Here is a 19,299-nt window from a genome sequence, read left to right as displayed (position 1 = left end):
TTTTAGCTTTAACCTAATGCTCAAAGGCAGTTCTAAGACAAAAAATAATTAGGAAATCCTGAATCGATGAGATTTTGTGATCACTAATAGATTTATGTTGTAAATAAGCCTCATTTATGAACTTAATATTAATCCTTGGTGCATTTTACATTTTTACAACCACATTCTTCTAACTCCTATTGTACTTATTGTCTGAGCCACTCATTTTAACATCTAACTTGTTTTTGTAACTTTGTTTTCCCTACACTGCTTTTCTTTTTGTTTTAGATGGAGTTTCCCTCTTGTCGTCCAGGCGGGAGTACAGTGTTGAGACCTCAGTTCTCTGCACTCTCTGCCTCCCAGGTTCAAGTGATTCTCCTGCCTTAGCCCCCCAAGTAGCTGGGATTATAGGCACCCACCACCATACTGGCTAATTTTTGTATTTTTAGTAGAGATGGGGTTTTGCCATGTCAGCCAGGCTGGTCCCGAACTCCTGACCTCAGGTGATCCACGCATCTCGGCCTCCCAAAGTGCTGGAATTACAGGTGTGAGCCATGGTGCCAGGGCTACACTGTTTTCCTTAAAAGGACACATCTGTATATTGTCCTCAGTCACAGGTTACTGTACAACATGGTGACTATGGTTAGTAGCAACGTCTTGTATTTTGAAAATTGCTGAGAGTAGATTTTAAATATTCCAATCAGAAAAAATTATAAATATGTGAGGTAATGCATATGTTAATTAGCTCATTTGAGCCATTCCATGATGTATACATATTTTGAAACATCATGTTCTACATGATAAATATATCCAATTTTTATTTGTCAATTAAGAAAATAAAGGAAAAAAGTACAACTTAAATAAAATAAAACTTGCTTAAAAACACCTATTAAGCTAGACATGGTGGAAGAGATGGGCAAAAATGTAAAATAATATCTTTCTTCTCATTAAACATTTTTGGTTTGGAATCAGCCATTTCATTAAAGCATTTTATTTATGTCAAAAAAAAAAAAAAAAAGACACCAAGCACATACACACATAGGACTAAGAACTAAACCCATTTTTTTTTTTTTTTTTTACTTAAAACTTTCGTTTTGATGTAACCTTTTTTCTTTTTTATCCTTGGCTACTAAGAACAGAAATAGTTTTCCATTTATTTGTTGTATCAGAACTCATCCCAGGAGCATAAAGGCCTGAAATGAACTCTGCCTTATGATACTCACATTTGAGAAATTCCATTAGAACACAGATGGATCTGTGTGTGGTGATGAACTCGGAGCAGGAGAGAAGGGTTTTCATCACTTTACCAGGGCCCTGAACATACTGGAAGCCTTATCGGGCCCCACCTCACTCCTTGCTTGGAATAAGACTTTCCCTTATGTACCCAAACAATGCCTCCCATCCCAGCTAAGAGGAAGGGAGCTAACGGGAGCATTTTGAGTTGCTTTAAATTTATAACATTAAACTGTTCATTGTTAAGACACTTTGATCAGCTTCGAGGTTTTGCTTTTACAATTGATTCTAAGCACCATAAAATTGGTGCCTCTGTGTTGGTACTTGCCTCTTGAGCATTTAAGAAATATTTCATAAGGTGTGTTAGTTATTTTTCAGGAAAAGATGAAACTTTAGCTTTGAGCTGTCTATAAGGTTACCTAGAAATTCAATTTAATATTACCCTGCTTCAGTTGAAAAATAAAGTTTAGAGCCATATAAAATTAAGAATCTGTAACTAGGACAAGGACAGAAATAAACTTATTAAACACTTTTGAAAAGTATATTACAAAGCACAATATTTTCTTTCTTTAAAGGAGGTATTCTTATACTGAGATTAGAAAAGGATTGTTTAAAACTATCAAAAGGAATAAAATTCTTTAAACTGCTGCTGCCACTGGATCTGAATGTCTATGAATGGGAGACTTAATATTTTTGAACAGTTTATTGAGGTGTAATTTACTAACCATAAAATTCACCTGTTTTAAGTTTGGGGATCTGTAAATTTAATGTTATTAAATGTCGGTCAGAAGAGCTACTTCTGGCTCTGCAGTAAATCTTTATAGTTAGTAATTATTTTGTAATTAAGTCAATAAGAGGATCCCAAAACTGGTCACAATTTTGATAAGAAAAATTTTTAGAATCCTGTAAGGAAATTTGTTAGATGTATCATTCCCCCTGTACATTATCGCTTACGTCTATTTGTTATTCAAATTTAGGCCCTCATGTTTGAGATACTGTTTTCCACCCACACGGCAATCTATGAAATTCCCAGGATATGTGTTATGAAGAAAGGTATTTTCAATTTGGAGAAAATACAAAGTGCCAGTTGAAGACAATTTCAACGTCATTAAAAAAAATTAAGGTGAACAGGTTACAATCAGTAAATGGCTACTTAACACTTTTGTTACCTCATTAAAATTATTCGCTGCTTTTAAGTTCATTTCTTGCTATTTAGATTCTGGAGAGAATCTTGACCCAGGAAATGGAAGATCTGATTTTGAGTCCTGCTGTACTACTCACAGGGTGCTCATACATCCTCTCGAATTACTCACAGTCTCTGGGGCTTATTTTCCCTGTATAAAATTGGAATTAGGATACTGGCCTTGAGTAATTTAGAGGGTTTTAGTGAGGAGCAATGGAAATAATATATAAAAAATGCTTTGTTACCCACAAAGTCCTGTGCAATTGTAAGATATTATGTTTAATATCGGAACTCAATAGAATTTCTATATTAATCAAAATAATCTGCAAATGGTTCTAAGTACCTATCTATACTTGGTACTATATATTCCAAGATACATATATATGGTTCTTAGGTTCAAACTGTTAGGCTGTTTGGTCCACATGGAATAACGTAGGGTGGGGATGGATTCCCCACCTTCACCTTCAACTTCATATGCTTTCCTACTGCTACTTTCTAGATCCCTGTTTATTATCACGTCAAAAAATAACAAAAATACTTAGTAGTAACACCTGAAGAAAGACTACAACTCTTTAGATAAAGTGAAGTAAACGTGTACTCCTAATTAAATTTAGTTGTAGAGCAAATTAGAGTGCATACTTTGTAAAGCAAGCTAAAGGTTTCATTAAAAATTGTAGAGAAGGAATGATAAAATTATAATGGTAAAGCTAATGCCAAAAATTATTGCTCTGTGATGGTGGCATCCCAAGCCTTAGATTTTGTCCTCAGTAATTCCATGGGCTGAGTCAAACTATACATTTTTTTTTTTTCCCAAAAAATTTTACTGTGACTATCAGTTATTTGAGCTTTGCTTTTGATCATTTTCTAGCGAGGAGGTGGAAGGAATTTGTTTAGGGTGAATAAGAGATTCACTCATGTCTTTTAAAACTACACTTTCTTCATGGTAGACTCTGTCCTTCAGGAGAAACTCTGACACTCCACTTTCCCAGCTGCTTTTCAGGGAGCCAGTGTTCGTGGTGAAGTGCATTACATCTTCTCATGCGTCCTGTAGGGAGCATTTTGACAAATCTCTCTTTAGCTGTCTTACACATGTATGAGACATAAGAAATTTATGAGTAGCTAGAGTGTAAGAAATTGAATAACAGAGTGCTTACTTCCACTTTCTTTAGCATATTCCCAGAACCCCTCATATACTACTTTTGCATAGATGAGATGCTCAGCAAAAGGAGTAATTAATATAAAAACATTCTCCTTTCTTTTTTCCTTCTTACTCAATGGGTCCATGTTGGCTTCATACTAAAGTAGTTCAGAAGTCAAATTGTGTAGCTTTACTATTGCCCTTTATAAAGCGGCTCAAACCTACATATGAAAGCAAATCCCAATGTGTAAGCCTTTGTGTGGTTAACATTTCTGTCTACTCTCTCAACAGTATGGATTTAAGTGATATTTTTCATGGTGCCTGGAATGAGATGTAGTGATTCATTGTCATTGTTTAACAGAACTAAGATGGCATAAATGCTGTGCTGATCCTATTTGTAGTTACCTTCACCTGTCCTCCCATCATGTAACAAGTCTACATAAGAACATTTTAAATACGTGCATCTGTTTGTGTTCCTAGTTTGTACAAGTGGAATGCCAGTTAGAGTGGAGTACCAGTTAGAGCACAAACAACCTGCTACTTTCATTCCTAATAACGTTATACTTACTAAACACTAGTTCCACTCTCTATGCATGTCCCACCGTTGCCGCATTTCATTAAACTGCAGGGAGAAGCATGACACTGGCCAACACTGCGTCCAGCATTTGGGTGGCCTTCGGGATTTCCCAGTCCTCTGAAATGGCCATCCTTCTCAGTGCGAACTTGAAGAGTGAAAATACAACCTTGAAGAAATGCAAAAACGTTTCATGTTAGCAAACAGAAGAAATAGATAAAACAAGAAGGTTATTTTTCATTTTTAAAGTAAAAGTTTTTCAAAATAAAGTAATACATGTAAATTTTAAAAGAAATATAAGAATACAGAAATGCACAGAGAAAAATATTTTTTAAAGTCATTCATGATATCACCTCACAGCAGACAGCTATTAACATTTTGGGGTGTATGTGTGTGTGTGTGGTATTTTTTCTATGCTTAGTCATATTTTCTTTTAAACAAAAATGCAATCTGCACTAAGCTGTAGAAAATATAATATTATACCAAAAAGTTGAATATCATAAATAACATTAACATTTTTCTTGTAGCATTAACTATTTTTAAGTGATGGCATATTTCCTTATATCAAAATATATTTAATAAACCTATAATTATTATACCATCAACTCATTTATACTTTTTGCTATTAGAAATAAAGTTGTAATGAATATCTTATATGTATATCTTTGTCCAGTTTAAAATTATTTTCTAGTACATATTTCTAGAAGGAGAATTACTAGGGGAAAAGATATAGATGCTTTGAAGTATGCCTAAGTGTCCGCCCCATAGATATTTTTCACAACTGGACTCAGGAGACTGGGATTCCCTTCTTCACAGGCACTACCATGCATGGGATGACCATTCCATTTCATTTTTACATGCAATAGCTAATAAAATACTATTTTCCTGTTTCTAGTTGGGTATCAAAAATCTTTTAACAAATGTATTGGTCATTCATAATTATATTATAATTTGTATTTATAGTATATAAAGAGAGTCTCCTTATATAATGAGGACATTAGCAATTTGTGATATTTGGTACATAAACTTTCTCCAGTTTAATATTTACCACGCAATTTTGCTATTTTTCTCTTTTTTCTTTCAGAGATTTTGCCTTTGTACACATCTTTAGAAAGAACTTTTCTGCCGGGTGCGATGGCTCACACCTGTAATCCCAGCACTTTGGGAGGCTGAGGCAGGCGGATCAGGAGGTCAGGAGATTGAGACCACCCTGGCTAACACGGTGAAACCCTATTTCTATTAAAAATACAAACAATTAGCCGGGCGTGGTGGCGGGCGCCTATAGTCCCAGCTACTCGGGCTGCTCAGGCAGGGGAATGGCATGAAGCCCAGAGGAGGAGCTTGCAGTGAGCCGAGATAGCACCACTGCACTCCAGCCTGGGCAACACAGCGAGACTCTACTTCAAAATAAAACAAAACAAAAAAGAAAGAACTTTTCTACCCCACGATTAGATAACTACATATAAATAAAACGGGCAGTTCAGTGAAGAATTTGAAATGAAAGTGTTTGAAATCCTGAAATGTATTGTAATTTACTCATCTCCTTTACCAGTTACTTAGAGTTTATTTGCAAAGTTCTTTCAAATAAATAGGAACATCAACTAGAAATAAGGTCTTTAAAACGATAAAAGAAAGGCAAGACTGAATTTTATTTTCAAAACATTTTTTGGGGGGGCATAAAAGGCTTTATTTTTTGTCGTTGTTATACTTAAGTTCTAGGGTACATGTGCACAACGTGCAGGTTTGTTACATATGTATACATGTACCATGTTGATGTGCTGCACCCATTAACTCGTCGTTTACATTAGGTATTCCTCCTGATGCTATCCCTTCCCCCTCCCCCAACCCCATGACAGGTCCCAGTGTGTGATGTTCCCCACCCTGTGTCCAGGTGTTCTCATTGTTCAATTCCTACCTATGAGTGAGAACATGCGGTATCTGGTTTTCTGTCCTTGCAATAGTATGCTCAGAATGATGGTTTCCAGCTTCATCCATGTCCCTACAAAGGACATGAACTCATTCATTTTTATGGCTGCATAGTATTCCATGGTGTATATGTGCCACATTTTCTTAATCCAGTCTATCATTGATGGACATTTGGATTGGTTCCAAGCTTTGCTATTGTGAATAGTGCCACAATAAACATACGTGTGCATGTGTCTTTATAGTATTTTATGACTTATAATCCTTTGGGTATATACCCAGTAATGGGATCACTGGGTCAAATGGTATTTCTAGTTCTAGATCCTTGAGGAATCCCCCACTGTCTTCCACAATGGTTAAACTAGTTTACACTCCCACTAACAGTGTAAAAGTGTTCCTATTTCTCCACATCCTCTCCAGAACCTGTTGTTTCCTGACTTTTTAATGATCACCATTTTAACTGTCGTGAGATGGTATCTCACTGTGGTTTTGATTTGCATTTCCCTGATGGCCAGTGATGGTGAGCATTTTTCATGTATCTGTTGGCTGCATAAATGTCTTCTTTTGAGAAGTGTCTGTTCATATCCTTTGACAACTCTTTGATGGGGTTGTTTGATTTTTTTCTTTTAAGTTTGTTTAAGTTCTTTGTAGAGTCTGGATATTAGCCCTTTGTCAGATGGGTAGATTGTAAAAATTTTCTCCCATTCTGTAGGTTGCCTGTTCACTCTGATGGTAGTTTCTTTTGCCATGCAGAAGCTCTTTAGTTGAATTAGATCCCATTTGTCTATTTTGGCTTTTGTTGCAATTACTTTTGGTGTTTTAGTCATGAAGTCTTTGCCCATGCCTATGTCCTGAATGGTATTGCCTAGGTTTTCTTGTAGGATTTTTATGGTTTTAGGTCTAACATATAAGTCTTTAATCCATCTTGAATTAATTTTTGTATAAGGTGTAAGGAAGGGATCCAGTTTCAGCTTTCTACATGTGGCCAGTTTTTCCAGCACCATTTATTAAATAGGGAATCCTTTCCCCATTTCTTGTTTTTGTCAGATTCGTCAAAGATCAGATGGTTATAGATGTGTGCTATCATTTCCAAGGGCTCTATTCTGTTCATTGGTCTATATCTCTGTTTTGGTAACAGTACCATGCTGTTTTGGTTACTGTAGCCTTGTAGTATAGTTTGAAGTCAGGTAGCGCGATGCCTCCAGCTTTGTTCTTTTGGCTTAGGATTGTTTTGGCAATGTGGGCTCTTTTTTGTTCCATATGAACTTTAAAGTAGTTTTTTCCAATTCTGTGAAGAAAGTCATTGGTAATTTGATGGGGATGACATAGAATCTATAAGTTACCTTGGGCAGTATGGTCATTTTCATGATATTGATTCTTCCTATCCATGAGCATGGAACGTTCTTCCATTTGATTGTGTCTTCTCTTATTTCCTTGATCAGTGGTTTGTAGTTCTCCTTGAAGAGGTCCTTCACATCCCTTGTAAGTTGGATTCCTAGGTATTTTGTTCTCTTTGAAGCAATTGTGAATGGGAATTCACTCATGATTAGGCTCTGTTTGTGTGTTATTGGTGTATAGGAATGCTTGTGACTTTTGCACATTAATTTTGTATCTTGAGAGTTTGCAGAAGTTGCTTATCAGCTTAATGAGATTTTGGGCTGAGATGATGGGGTTTTCTAAATCATGTCATCTGCAAACAGGGACAATTTGACGTCCTCTTTTCCTAATTGAATACCCTTTATTTCTTTCTCCTGCCTGATTGCCCTGGCCAGAACTTCCAACACTATGTTGAATAGGAGTGGTGAGAGAGGGCATCCCTGTCTTGTGCCAGTTTTCAAAGGGAATGCTTCCAGTTTTTGCCCATTCAGTATGATATTGGCTGTGGGTTTGTCATAAATAGCTCTTATTATTTTGAGATACATACCATCAATACCTAGTTTATTGAGAGTTTTTAGCATGAAGGGGTGTTGAATATTGTTGAAGGCCTTTTCTGCATCTATTGAGATAATCATGTGGTTTTTGTCTGTGGTTCTGTTTATATGATGGATTACATTTATTGGTTTGTATATGTTTAACCAGCTTTGCATTCCAGGGATGAAGCTGACTTGATCACGGTGGATAAGCTTTCTGATATGCTGCTGGATTCGGTTTGCCAGTATTTTATTGAGGATTTTTGCATCAATGTTCGTCAGGGATATTGGTCTAAAATTCTTTTTGTTGTGTCTCTGCCAGGCTTTGGTATCAGAATGATGCTGGCCTCATAAAATGAGTCAGGGAGGATTCCCTCTTTTTCTATTGATTGGAATAGTTTCAGAAGGAATAGTACCAGCTCCTCTTTTTACCTATGGTAGAATTCGGCTGTGATTTCATCTGGTCCTGGACTTTTTTTGGTTGGTAGGCTATTAATTATTGCCTCAATTTCAGAGCCTGCTATTGGTCTATTCAGGGATTCAGCTTCTTCCTGGTTTAGTCTTGGGAGGGTTTTTATGTCCAGGAATTTATCCATTTCTTCTAGATTTTCTAGTTTATTTGTGGAGAGGTGTTTATAGTATTCTCTGATGGTAGTTTGTATTTCCATGGTGATATCCCCTTTAAAATTTTTATTGTGTCTATTTGATTCTTCTCTCTTTTCTTCTGTATTAGGTTGCTAGTGGTCTATCCATTTTGTTGATCTTTTCAAAAAACCAGCTCCTGGATTCATTGATTTTTTGAAGGGGTTTTTGTGACTCTATCTCTTTCAGTTCTGCTCTGATCTTAGTTATTTCTTTTGCTAGCATTTGAATGTGTTTGCTCTTGCTTTTCTAGTTCTTTTAATTGTGTTGTTAGGGTATCTATTTTAGATCTTTCCTGCTTTCTCTTGTGGGCATTTAGCGCTATAAATTTCCCTCTACACACTGCTTTAAATGTGTCAGAGAGATTCTGGAATGTTGTGTATTTGTTCTCATTGGTTTCAAAGAGCATCTTTATTTTTGCCTTCATTTCGTTATATACCCAGTAGTCATTCAGGAGCAGGCTGTTCAGTTTCTATGTAGTTGTGCGGTTTTGAGTGGGTTTCTTAATCCTGAGTTCTAATTTGATTGCACTGTGGCCTGAGAGACAGTTTGTTGTGATTTCTGTTCTTTTACATTTGTTGAGAAGTGTTTTACTTCCAATTATGTGGTCAATTTTCGAATAAGTGCGATGTGATGCTGAGAAGAATGTATGTTCTGTTCATTTGGGGTGGAGAGTTCTGTAGATGTCTATTAGGTTCACTTGGTGCAGAGCTGAATTCAAGTCCTGGATATCCTTGTTAACCTTCTGTCTCATTGATCTGTCTAATGTTGACAGTGGGGTGTTAAAGTCTCCCATTATTATTGTGTGGGAGTCTAAGTCTCTTTGTATGTCTCTAAGGACTTGCTTTATGAATCTGGGTGCTCCCGTATTGGGTGCATATATATTTAAGATAGTTAGCTCTTCTTGTTGAATTGATCCCTTTACTACTTTGTTGGTTGAAAGTCTGTTTTATCAGAGACTAGGATTGCAACCTCTGCTTTTTTGTTGTTTTCCATTTGTGTGGTAGATCTTCCTCCATCCCTTTATTTTGAGCCTATGTGTGTCTCTACACATGAGATGGGTCTCCTGAATACAGCACACTGATGGGTCTTGACTCTATTCAATTTGCCAGTCTGTGTCTTTTAATTGGGGCATTTAGCCCATTTACATTTAAGGTTAATATTGTTATGTGTGAATTTGATCCTGTCATTATGATGTCAGCTGGTTATTTTGCCTGTTAGTTGATGCAGTTTCTTCATAGCATTGATGGTCTTTACAATTTCGCATATTTTTGCAGTGACTGGTACCGGTTGTTCCTTTCCATGTTTACTGCTTCCTTCAGGAGCTCTTGTAGGGCAGGCCTGGTGATGAAAGAATCTCTCAGCATTTGATTGTCTGTAAAGGATTTTATTTCTCCATTGCTTATGAAGCTTAGTTTGGCTGGATATGAAATTCTGGGTTGAAAATTCTTTCCTTTAAGAATGTTGAATATGGGCCCCCACTGTCTTCTGGCTTGTAGAGTTTCTGCTGAGACATCTGCTGTTAGTCTAATGGGCTTCCCTTTGCGGGTAACCCAACCTTTCTGACTGCCCTTAACATTTCTTCCTTCATTTCAACCTTGGCGAATCTGACAATTATGTGTTTTGGGGTTGCTCTTCTCGAGGAGTATCTTTGTGGCGTATCTGTATTTCCTGAATTTGAATGTTGGCCCACCTTGCTATGTTGGGGAAGTTCTCCTGGAACATATCCTGGAGAGTGTTTTCCAGCTTGGTTCCATTCTCCCTGTCACTTTCAGGTACATAAAACAGATGTAGATTTGGTCTTTTCACATAGTCCCATATTTCTTGGAGGCTTTGTTCATTTCTTTTTAGTCTTTTTTGTCTAAACTTCTCTTCTTGCTTCATTTCATTCATTTGATCTTCAATCACTGATATCCTTTCTTCCACTTGATCGAATCAGCTACTGAAGCTTGTTCATGCATCACGTAGTTCTCGTGCCATGGTTTTCAGCTCCATCAGGTCATTTAAGGTCTTCTCTATGCTGTTTATTCTAGTTAGCCATTTGTCTAATCTTTTTTCAAGGTTTTTAGCTTCTTTGTGATGGGTTCGAACATTCTTCTTTAGCTCGGAGAAGTTTATTATTACTGATCTTCTGAAGCGTACTTCTGTCAACTCGTCAAAATCATTCTCTGTCCAGCTTTGTTCCGTTGCTGGCGAGGAGCTGCTCTCCTTTGGAGGAGAAGAGGCACTCTGATTTTTAGAATTTTCAGTTTTTCTGCTCTGGTTTCTCCCTATCTTTGTGATTTTATCTACCTTTAGTCTTTGATGATGGTGACCTACAGATGGGGTTTTGGTATGGATGTTCTTTTTGTTGGTGTTGATGCTATTTCTTTCTGTTTGTTTTCCTTCTAACAGGACCCTCAGCTGCAAGTCCTTTGGAGTTTGCTGGAGGTCCACTCCAGACCCTGTTTGCCTGGATATCACCAGTGGAGACTGCAGAACAGCAAATATTGCAGAACAGTAAATGTTGATGCCTGATCCTTCCTCTGGAAGCTTCATCTCAGAGGGGCACTCGGCTGTATGAGGTGTCAGTTCACCCCTACTGGGAGGTCTCTCCCAGTTAGGCTGCTCGGTGGTCAGGGATCCACTTGAGGAGGTAGTCTGTCTATTCTCAGATCTCATACTCCTTGCTGGGAGAACCACTGCTCTCTTCAAAGCTGTCAGATAGAGATGTTTAAGTCTGCAGAAGTTTCTGTTGCCTTTTGTTCAGCTCTGCCCTGCCCCAAGAGGTGGAGTCTACAGAGGCAGGCAGACTTCCTTGAGCTGCGGTGGGCTCCACCCAGTTCGAGCTTCCTGGCGGCTTTGTTTACCTAGTCAAGCCTTAGCAATAGCGGACGCCCCTCCTCCAGCCTTGCTGCCGCCTTGCTTTTCCATCTCAGACTGCTGTGCTAGCAGTGAGCAAGGATCCGTGGGTGTGGGACCCTCTGAGCCAGGCACCGGATATAATCTCCTGGTGTGCCATTTGCTAAGACCGTTGGAAAAGTGCAGTATTAGGGCAGAAGTGTCCCGAGTTTCTAGGTACCATCTGTCACGGTGTCCCTTGACTAGGAAAGGGAATTCCCCGACCCCTTGCACTTCCCGGGTGAGGCGATGCCCTGCCCTGCTTCGACTCACACTCTGTGGGCTGCACCCACTGTTCAACAAGTCCCAGTGAGATGAACATGGTACCTCAGTTGGAAATGCAGAAATCACCCATATTCTGCATCGCTCACACTAGGAGCTGCAGACTTGAGCTGTTCCTATTCTGCCATTTTGGAATGATCTCTCAAAACGTTTTCAGAAACAAAAAGCGTGAAGTAATTTCTCATGGTGGAAAAAAAAATGGGTTCAGTTATGGAAGGTAGAGAATGTACTTTCCAACTTAGTTTTCACTAGCATTTTTACTGACAAGCACCATTCTCTGCATGCATCAATATTTTCTCCTTATGAGAGAGCAGTGATTGTTTTTCCTCAGGCTTAATCTTTGTTTTCCTCCAAGTACTGCCATTTACTATTACACGCACACATAGGCCATGACCAAAATACTGTACTGACTGAAGAAATGAATGAATGCTAGATGCTTTACAAATGAATAACCAACTAGCTCAATTATCAAAGCATGACTTCCCATGCCTTTTACAGAGTGAAATGCACTTTGCAGAAAGCAAAAGTATAAGTAGATGACAGAGTCAGGTAAGTCTGAGTTCAGATATGATCTCTCCCACACAATGGCTACATAATGCAAAGTCTAACCGAAGCTAATCTTTTTACCATTAAAATGGGGACAAAAGTAGCTATTTCATGAGTTAGGAGGAATAAATAATATAAATAAACTATCTGTGCAACGCCTATAAATGAGTAGGTCCTGGGTTCCATGCCACCATTCCACCCTCTATCACACTGTCTCAGGTATCTTCTATTTCTACGTCATAAAATTGCAGATTTCTTCTTAGCAAAAATTATTGGATGCTAATACTGGATTTTTAATTTTTTTATAATCATACACAGGAATACTTTGTTAAATTACTATAACTTAATGTCTGGAAGTGTTCATTTTAAACTGTTTCTTTTTTATATGGGTAACTAAAATGCTTTTGTTATAACGAACTATTGAAATATGTTTTTCACTAAAAATATGTCAATTTAGAGAAACATTTAGCCAATACAAATAGCGAAATGCATTTATTTTACAGAGAGATGCTTCATGTCAGTCAACATATCATGTTTTTTAAGCAATTGGAGTGATTAAACTGGAAGACATTTGTGGAATATATATTATTTTATTATTAATATAGTAGATAAAACATAATCTGCTTGGTGTAGTACCGTGAGACAAACATTCAGTACATAATGCATATATCTTGTATGTGATATGGAGCCATGAGCCATGTGTATATTGAAAATTAGACTGATTAGATAACAAACAAGTAATAACTTTTTTTTTTTTTTTTTTTAAACAGCAGAAGGTTTTTAAATTATTGCAGTAAACTAACTACATTTTCCCGTATGGGCTCTTGTTTGAAGAATCTCATATGATTAAAAAAAGGAGAGAGAAAAAAATTGAACTCGCAAGAAACCAAAAGTACTGACAGTGTTGGCTATTTTTAGATGAGAATAATTCTCCTTTACAGGGTTGTTAATGAATCTGAATCTATCTCATGTCCACTCTATTCAGTTGAGTAGTAAATATTTAATAACCTCCATATCAATAAGCACTAGTTGCTGTAACACTAGAAGCTTATTTCCTGTTCATGTAAAGTCCAAAGGGTGGTTAGGGTTGGCATCAAGGTGGGTTGGCAAACAGTACAGGACTATGCAGAGGATTTTCATAGGTAAGGCCTGGAAGTGGCAACTATTACACCTGCTGACATCTCACTGGCCAGAACTCAGGCACATTGTCATGCATAGCTGTAAGAGAGTCTGGGAAAGATCTGGTGGTAACAACATGTCACAAGCATGTACTGTGTGAAAGCACCATTCCAGGTGCTGGAGATCTGTTATCAGTCCATATCTTCTTTTCTTCCTTCCTTCATTCTATGCCCAGTCTGAGACCACCATTCATGAGCCTCACTCTGAGAACTCTGCAGCTTTGTAGCAGGTGCAACTTTGGAAAGCAGAGAAGAGGAGAACTGCTCTTATTAAGGCAGATAAAACAGTAAGGCACAGTGTATTTGGCAGATGTAGATTATTTAAGGTGGTTAATACCTTTATGAGCATTAAAAGTCATAGAAAAAATAATGGTTCATTATAAGCCATTTTTTAGAACAAAAACAAATGGGCTTTATTATCAGTAAGGATTTGTATTTCAGATCACGAACTTTGGATTAGAGTTATTTATCAAGAGTTTATAGGAATCGGCTGTGTGCAGTGGCTCAAGCCTGCAATTCCAGCACTTTGGGAGGCCGGGGCAGGCGGATAGCTTGAGCCCAGGATTTTGAGACCATCCTGGGCAACCTGGAAAAACCCTGTCTCTACTAAAAATACAAAAATTAGCCGGGTGTGATGATGCAGTTCTCAAGTTCATGGAGAGTAGGCCAGACCTGGTTGAATGGCTGAGAACACCATAAAAACAGACCTTTGACCAAGTACCCTGAGACTAGGATCTACTGAAAAGCTATTTTCACCAAATGAATTGTTATAACAATTTAAAGCATGTCTTTATTTTATAACTCTACTTCAAGATAAATCAGCTTTGTAAGGATATGTTAGCTGGGTTTGGTGGCTCAGCTACATGGGAGGCTAAGATGGGAGGATTAATTGAGCCCTGGAGATGGAGGTTGCAGTGAGCTGAGATGGCACCACTGTACTCCAGCTTTGATGACAGAGTGAGACTCTGTCTAAAAAAAAAAAAAAAAAAAAAGTAAAATAAAGAGTTTATAAAAATGTTAAAGCCTAGATCAGATAATATTTTATTGCATGATTTAATTGTAATTCTAAGGACAAATGTGATATCTTTACTCTAATTATTAAATTCATAAAATTCCATTTGCTTTGCATCATTATGACTAATTAATGTGGTGGCTTCCACATCATTCTCAGCAAACTAACACAGGAACAGAAAATAAAACACCTTATGTTCTCGCTCATAAGTGGGAGTTGAACAATGAGAACACATGGACACAGGGAGGGGAACATCACATACCAGGGCCTGTTGAGGGGTGGGGGGCAAGGGTGGGGAGAGCCTTAGGACAAATACCTAATGCATGCAGGGCTTAAAACCTAGATGACAGGTTGATGAGTGTAGCAAACCACCATGACACATGTATACCTATGTAACAAACCTGCACGTTCTGAACTTATATCCTAGAACTTAAAGTAAAAAAAAAAAGAGTGAGACAATTTAAAAAATACATGGTGGCTTCCAAATCTGGGAGGCTTGTTAAAATGCAAATTTTTAGAACCCACTGTAAAGATTTCAATTCAATAGTTCTTGGGTAGGCTTCAGAAATCTGTATTTTTAAGAAGTTATCTTATATTATTCTTCAGAACCAGTAGAGATCAGCTTTGGGAACCATGGCTTTTTGGTACAGTTGCAATTTGGTTGTCATAGTAGAATGGTAACAATATGGTATGATTTATAATAAATAGTAAATGCTAGTTTAGAGTGGAGGGAAGGCAGACATTAAGAGAGGATCCAAGAGATGAGTGATAAAATTAGGGGATCTCAAGGTCCTGAATTTTCTATAAGACTGTGGCATAAGTGGCAATTCCCAAGAAGACTCGCCCAAGATTCCCATTCTCACTAAGGACTGTGGCAGTTGACATACTTCCAGGAGTGTGCAATCTTAGTGTTTCTGTCAGAGAAGGGGCCAGCTATGTGTGTGCTGATCTCAGGCTCATTGGCACACTTAAGGAGAAAATGACAGGTCTTGATGAAAACCTCTTTTTATTCTCATCCTTAAGATACAAAGAAAAGTTCCTAATAGAATGGAGAAAACAACATCAAAGGAAACCAGGAAGCATTAGACTTCAACAAATGTGCAAATATTGAAACCTATGATAGCAGGATAGAGTAATGAGTTAACATTTATTTAGTCCTTATTGAATGCTGGTTTCTGGGCTAAGCACTTAACACAATTATTTTACTTACTCGATCAATCCATAAAAACTCTATGGAGTAGGTATTTCTATTTTGCAGAGGAGAAAATGGAGGTGCAGAGAATCTAAATAACAGGCTAAAAGTTAGTAGCTAATAGGTGACAGTGTCTGCATCTGAAGACAAGCTGATTACAGAGTCTGTGCTGTTAACCTCTGTTTCTGTTGCAGAGAAAGGGGAGCAAGCACGTGACTGGAGCTGTGCCTCTCCCACGTTTAGCACCATCATCAGTGCTAACACATAGGACTTGCTCTAAGCCAGGCACTAATCTGTGTTCTCTCTCCATTAACTCACTCTCAGAACTACATAGCAAGAGAAGTGCTGTTATTATCTCATTTTACAGATAAGGCAGGGGGAGGTTAGGTGACTGGCCAAGTCATGAACCATATAGGTGGCAGAGGTTTGGCATGTATCTTGCAAGTTGGGTTCTAGAAGCCACACTCTTATCTTTGATGCTATACTAGCCTCTCATACAGAAGAATTATCCATTTCAAAGTACTTATATAAGGATTGTGTCTATTAATAAAAGATAACAGGTTTTGATTACCACCCTTCAGTGTCTCTGCTTCATTTAGTGGAAGATATACTTCTTTCACATTCATAGATTTACCTATCCCTTTCATTGAATATAATGTTTTAAAAAACTCATTGATTTGTTATGCCTTTACAATCCTTTTCATACTGTTTCCTGCTGTGAAAAAATCATTGAACTCTCTATTACAGTTAGTGGATTAATATGCTCTAAACTATTCTTTAAGACACCCTTCTGAGAATCAGCACTGATTACAAGTTCAAAGAAAAAGTTTCTTTGAGAGCCTTGACAAAATAATTTTATTAGAACCTGACCTTGTATTATGCTGGATTAGCTGTGTTGCTTTTATATGTTTCAAGTACATGGCCTCCTGCATTTGTGTTTAGGCAGAAGTCAGTCAAGGTTGGGAAAAGAATGCAATGAAGTAGGTAGATAACTCAAATGCTTGAAATGGTGCTTGATGACAGCTCCTGTCTCTCAGGGATCCTTATCTCTGACCCTTTACTTTTCATGGGGAGTAGACTGGACCTGGTTGAATGGCTGAGGACACCATAAGAACAGACCTTTGAACAAATACCCTGGGACCAGGATCTACCAAAAAGTCTATTTTCACCAAATAAATTATTATAACAATTCAAAGCATGTCTTTATTTTAGAATGCTATTACAGTATGAATCAGCTTTATAAGGAAGATCCAAGCCTGTATTCCTATTTGAACACAGGAAGACAGACTGTGGCAATAAGACAGACTGTGACTCACCCAAACACAATGTTCCCCTTAATCCTCTTGGCTGGCTCTGGCCTCTGTGGGCTACCCCTTGGTAGTATGGATGGGTTAACTGCTGTCTGTCTCTTGCCTTTTAAACTCCAAAGTTAGATGGAGTTTCAATTTTTACTGTGACTCTTTGAAGTCTACCCTGCTCAGCCTATTTTAAAAAGCACCCTGTATAAACAATTACCCATAATCCTGGTTGCTTAAAATCATGCTCTCGATTTCCATTTTCCCACTGAACTTATCACACTATACGACTAGATAATTAATTAATTACATTTAGTGTTCCTCTCTCCAACTAGAATAAGTGCAGAAATCTTTGATTTGTTCATTAAAACATTCTAAACATCTAATACATATGCAGTAAGTGGTCAATAAACAGTAAATGAGGCCAGGCATGGTGGCTCATGCCTGTAATCCCAGCACTTTGGGAGGCCCAGACAGGTGGATCACCTGAGGTCGGGAGTTTGAGACCAGCTTGATTAACATGAGAAACCCCGTCTTCTGAAAATACAAAATTAGCTGGGCATGGTGGTGCATGCCTGTAATCCCAGCTACCTGGGAGGCTGAGGCAGGAAAATCGCTTGAACCCAGGAGGTGGAGGTCGTGGTGAGCCAAGATTGCATCATTGAACTCTAGCCTGGGCAACAAGAGCGAAACTCCTCTCAAAAAATAAAATACTAAATGAATGTTTCTGATTAAAATCAAACTTTGTTCAAGTCTGAAAGCAAACTATGTAGCTGGTTTGGGAAATAGAAGTATACTCTTTAAAATATTTTTTCCCTCAACATTTGAAATAAATAGGTATAGTATAAAAAATGTCCATGCCTTACCTTGAAAACCATTTTTAAAATCTGCTCCATTTGGTAAGAGATCTGGAGTATATTCACTGTAGCCACCTACATAAAACTGACTGAAGACATTGAGACCAACCAGTCTTCCTGGGGCGATAATGGATTTATTTTTATGATCATCTACCTTCAAAAGGAGAAAAAAATCAAAACCTATTTAAAAAGGAATTAATTCCCCAGGGAGAACTGTTAAGATACTCTTGTTATTTCCCATTAACTTGGCATAAAAAATTTACAAAGACAGGGATTTTGAAGAAATATAAAACACGATACCACTCAATTCTCTGCTTCTCTGCTGGTGTCTGTTACCACGGATATATTAATAGAGCAATCATGGTTTTGCATTTCAATCAAAATCAAAGTTCTTCAAAGATTAGGTGCTGGCATCCTGCTGATTCCCCTCCATTTAGTCTTCCTTCTCTTCTATCAATTCTCCAAAGAACCACCAGAGTCATTTATCAAAAATTGGAAATCAACATGGTACCCACCTTCCTGTTTTAAGTAGCTCATCATAGTTCTTTTGATAAAAATATAAACTTCTTAGCACATCTAAGCCCTTTGATAATATAGACCTTATCTGTCTCTAACCACTTCTCTTGCTCCCTCATCTCCTGACCTCAAAACCACGCTGAACTACTTGCATTCCTTAAGCTAATACTGACCATTCCTTAATTTAATACTGACCATTGTGTTCTTTCCTAACTCCTATTTGAAGTTATGCTCAAGCATCACCTTCTCTGGGAAGCACTTTCTGACTCCTCTCTCTCACCCTTATCTATGTTAGTAATCTCTCTTATCTGTTCTCACACCACTTAATTGTAATCATCTCTCTATTTCCCTAGTTGGTACAATAGTCTGTGAATTTCGTGGATGCAGGCATCATAGGCTATTCACCTCTGTACCTTAGCACAGATCCTACAATATACTAGTGCTCACTTTGTGGAAGAGACAAAGGAATGACTCTTTACCTTCAGCCAGCCCTCTTGGAAGAACTTCCCCAGATGAACAGTGTGGACTCCAAGGCTCAGATTGAGGGGATCACTCCTGATGCTTGCTATGCCAGACCCCAGGTTATAACTATAAACCACACTGCCATTGAGCAGGCCCACAGCCAGGAAGTCATCGCCATTCAACCCTGGAATGAGAAGACACATGGGGAAAGCTCACTGAGAGGAAATTCAGGAGTTCCGTCAGCTTTATTCTACTGACTGGTTCTGAATTACAGATCAGTATGGTAAGTTATAATACACATTTAGTCTCTTGTCAGCATTTAGGTACATGTGCAACTGGCTGTTGTTATTCCCAGCCCCAGAAACAGAACACCAAGAGTTTATGTCTTTGAAGCCATGAGGGTTCTGGTCAACCTGGGGAATGATCAATGATCACCTAAAAAGTTGAATGGGATTAAAATCTTTTGTCGGATTGAAATTCAGTATGCACTTTACAAT

General features: G+C 37.9%; 2 long non-coding RNA genes across 2 annotated transcripts; one reads left to right on the top strand and one right to left on the bottom strand.

Moving 5' to 3' along the window:
• Positions 1 to 413: 413 nt before the first annotated feature.
• Positions 414 to 18,449, bottom strand: LOC135970603 (uncharacterized). The gene is made up of 2 exons (XR_010586366.1): positions 17,834 to 18,449; positions 414 to 4,276 (listed from the first exon to the last, which is right to left on the bottom strand). It is a non-coding gene; the product is annotated as an uncharacterized lncRNA (long non-coding RNA).
• LOC135970600 (uncharacterized) lies at positions 5,071 to 12,707 on the top strand. The gene is made up of 2 exons (XR_010586364.1): positions 5,071 to 5,329; positions 10,977 to 12,707. It is a non-coding gene; the product is annotated as an uncharacterized lncRNA (long non-coding RNA).
• Positions 18,450 to 19,299: the final 850 nt, after the last annotated feature.

This window comes from Macaca fascicularis, chromosome 4 (genome assembly GCF_037993035.2).
Source record: "Macaca fascicularis isolate 582-1 chromosome 4, T2T-MFA8v1.1".
Taxonomy (NCBI): Eukaryota; Metazoa; Chordata; class Mammalia; order Primates; family Cercopithecidae; genus Macaca; species Macaca fascicularis.
Note: the sequence above shows the minus strand (reverse complement) of the source record. Positions and strands in the feature narration are given on the sequence as shown.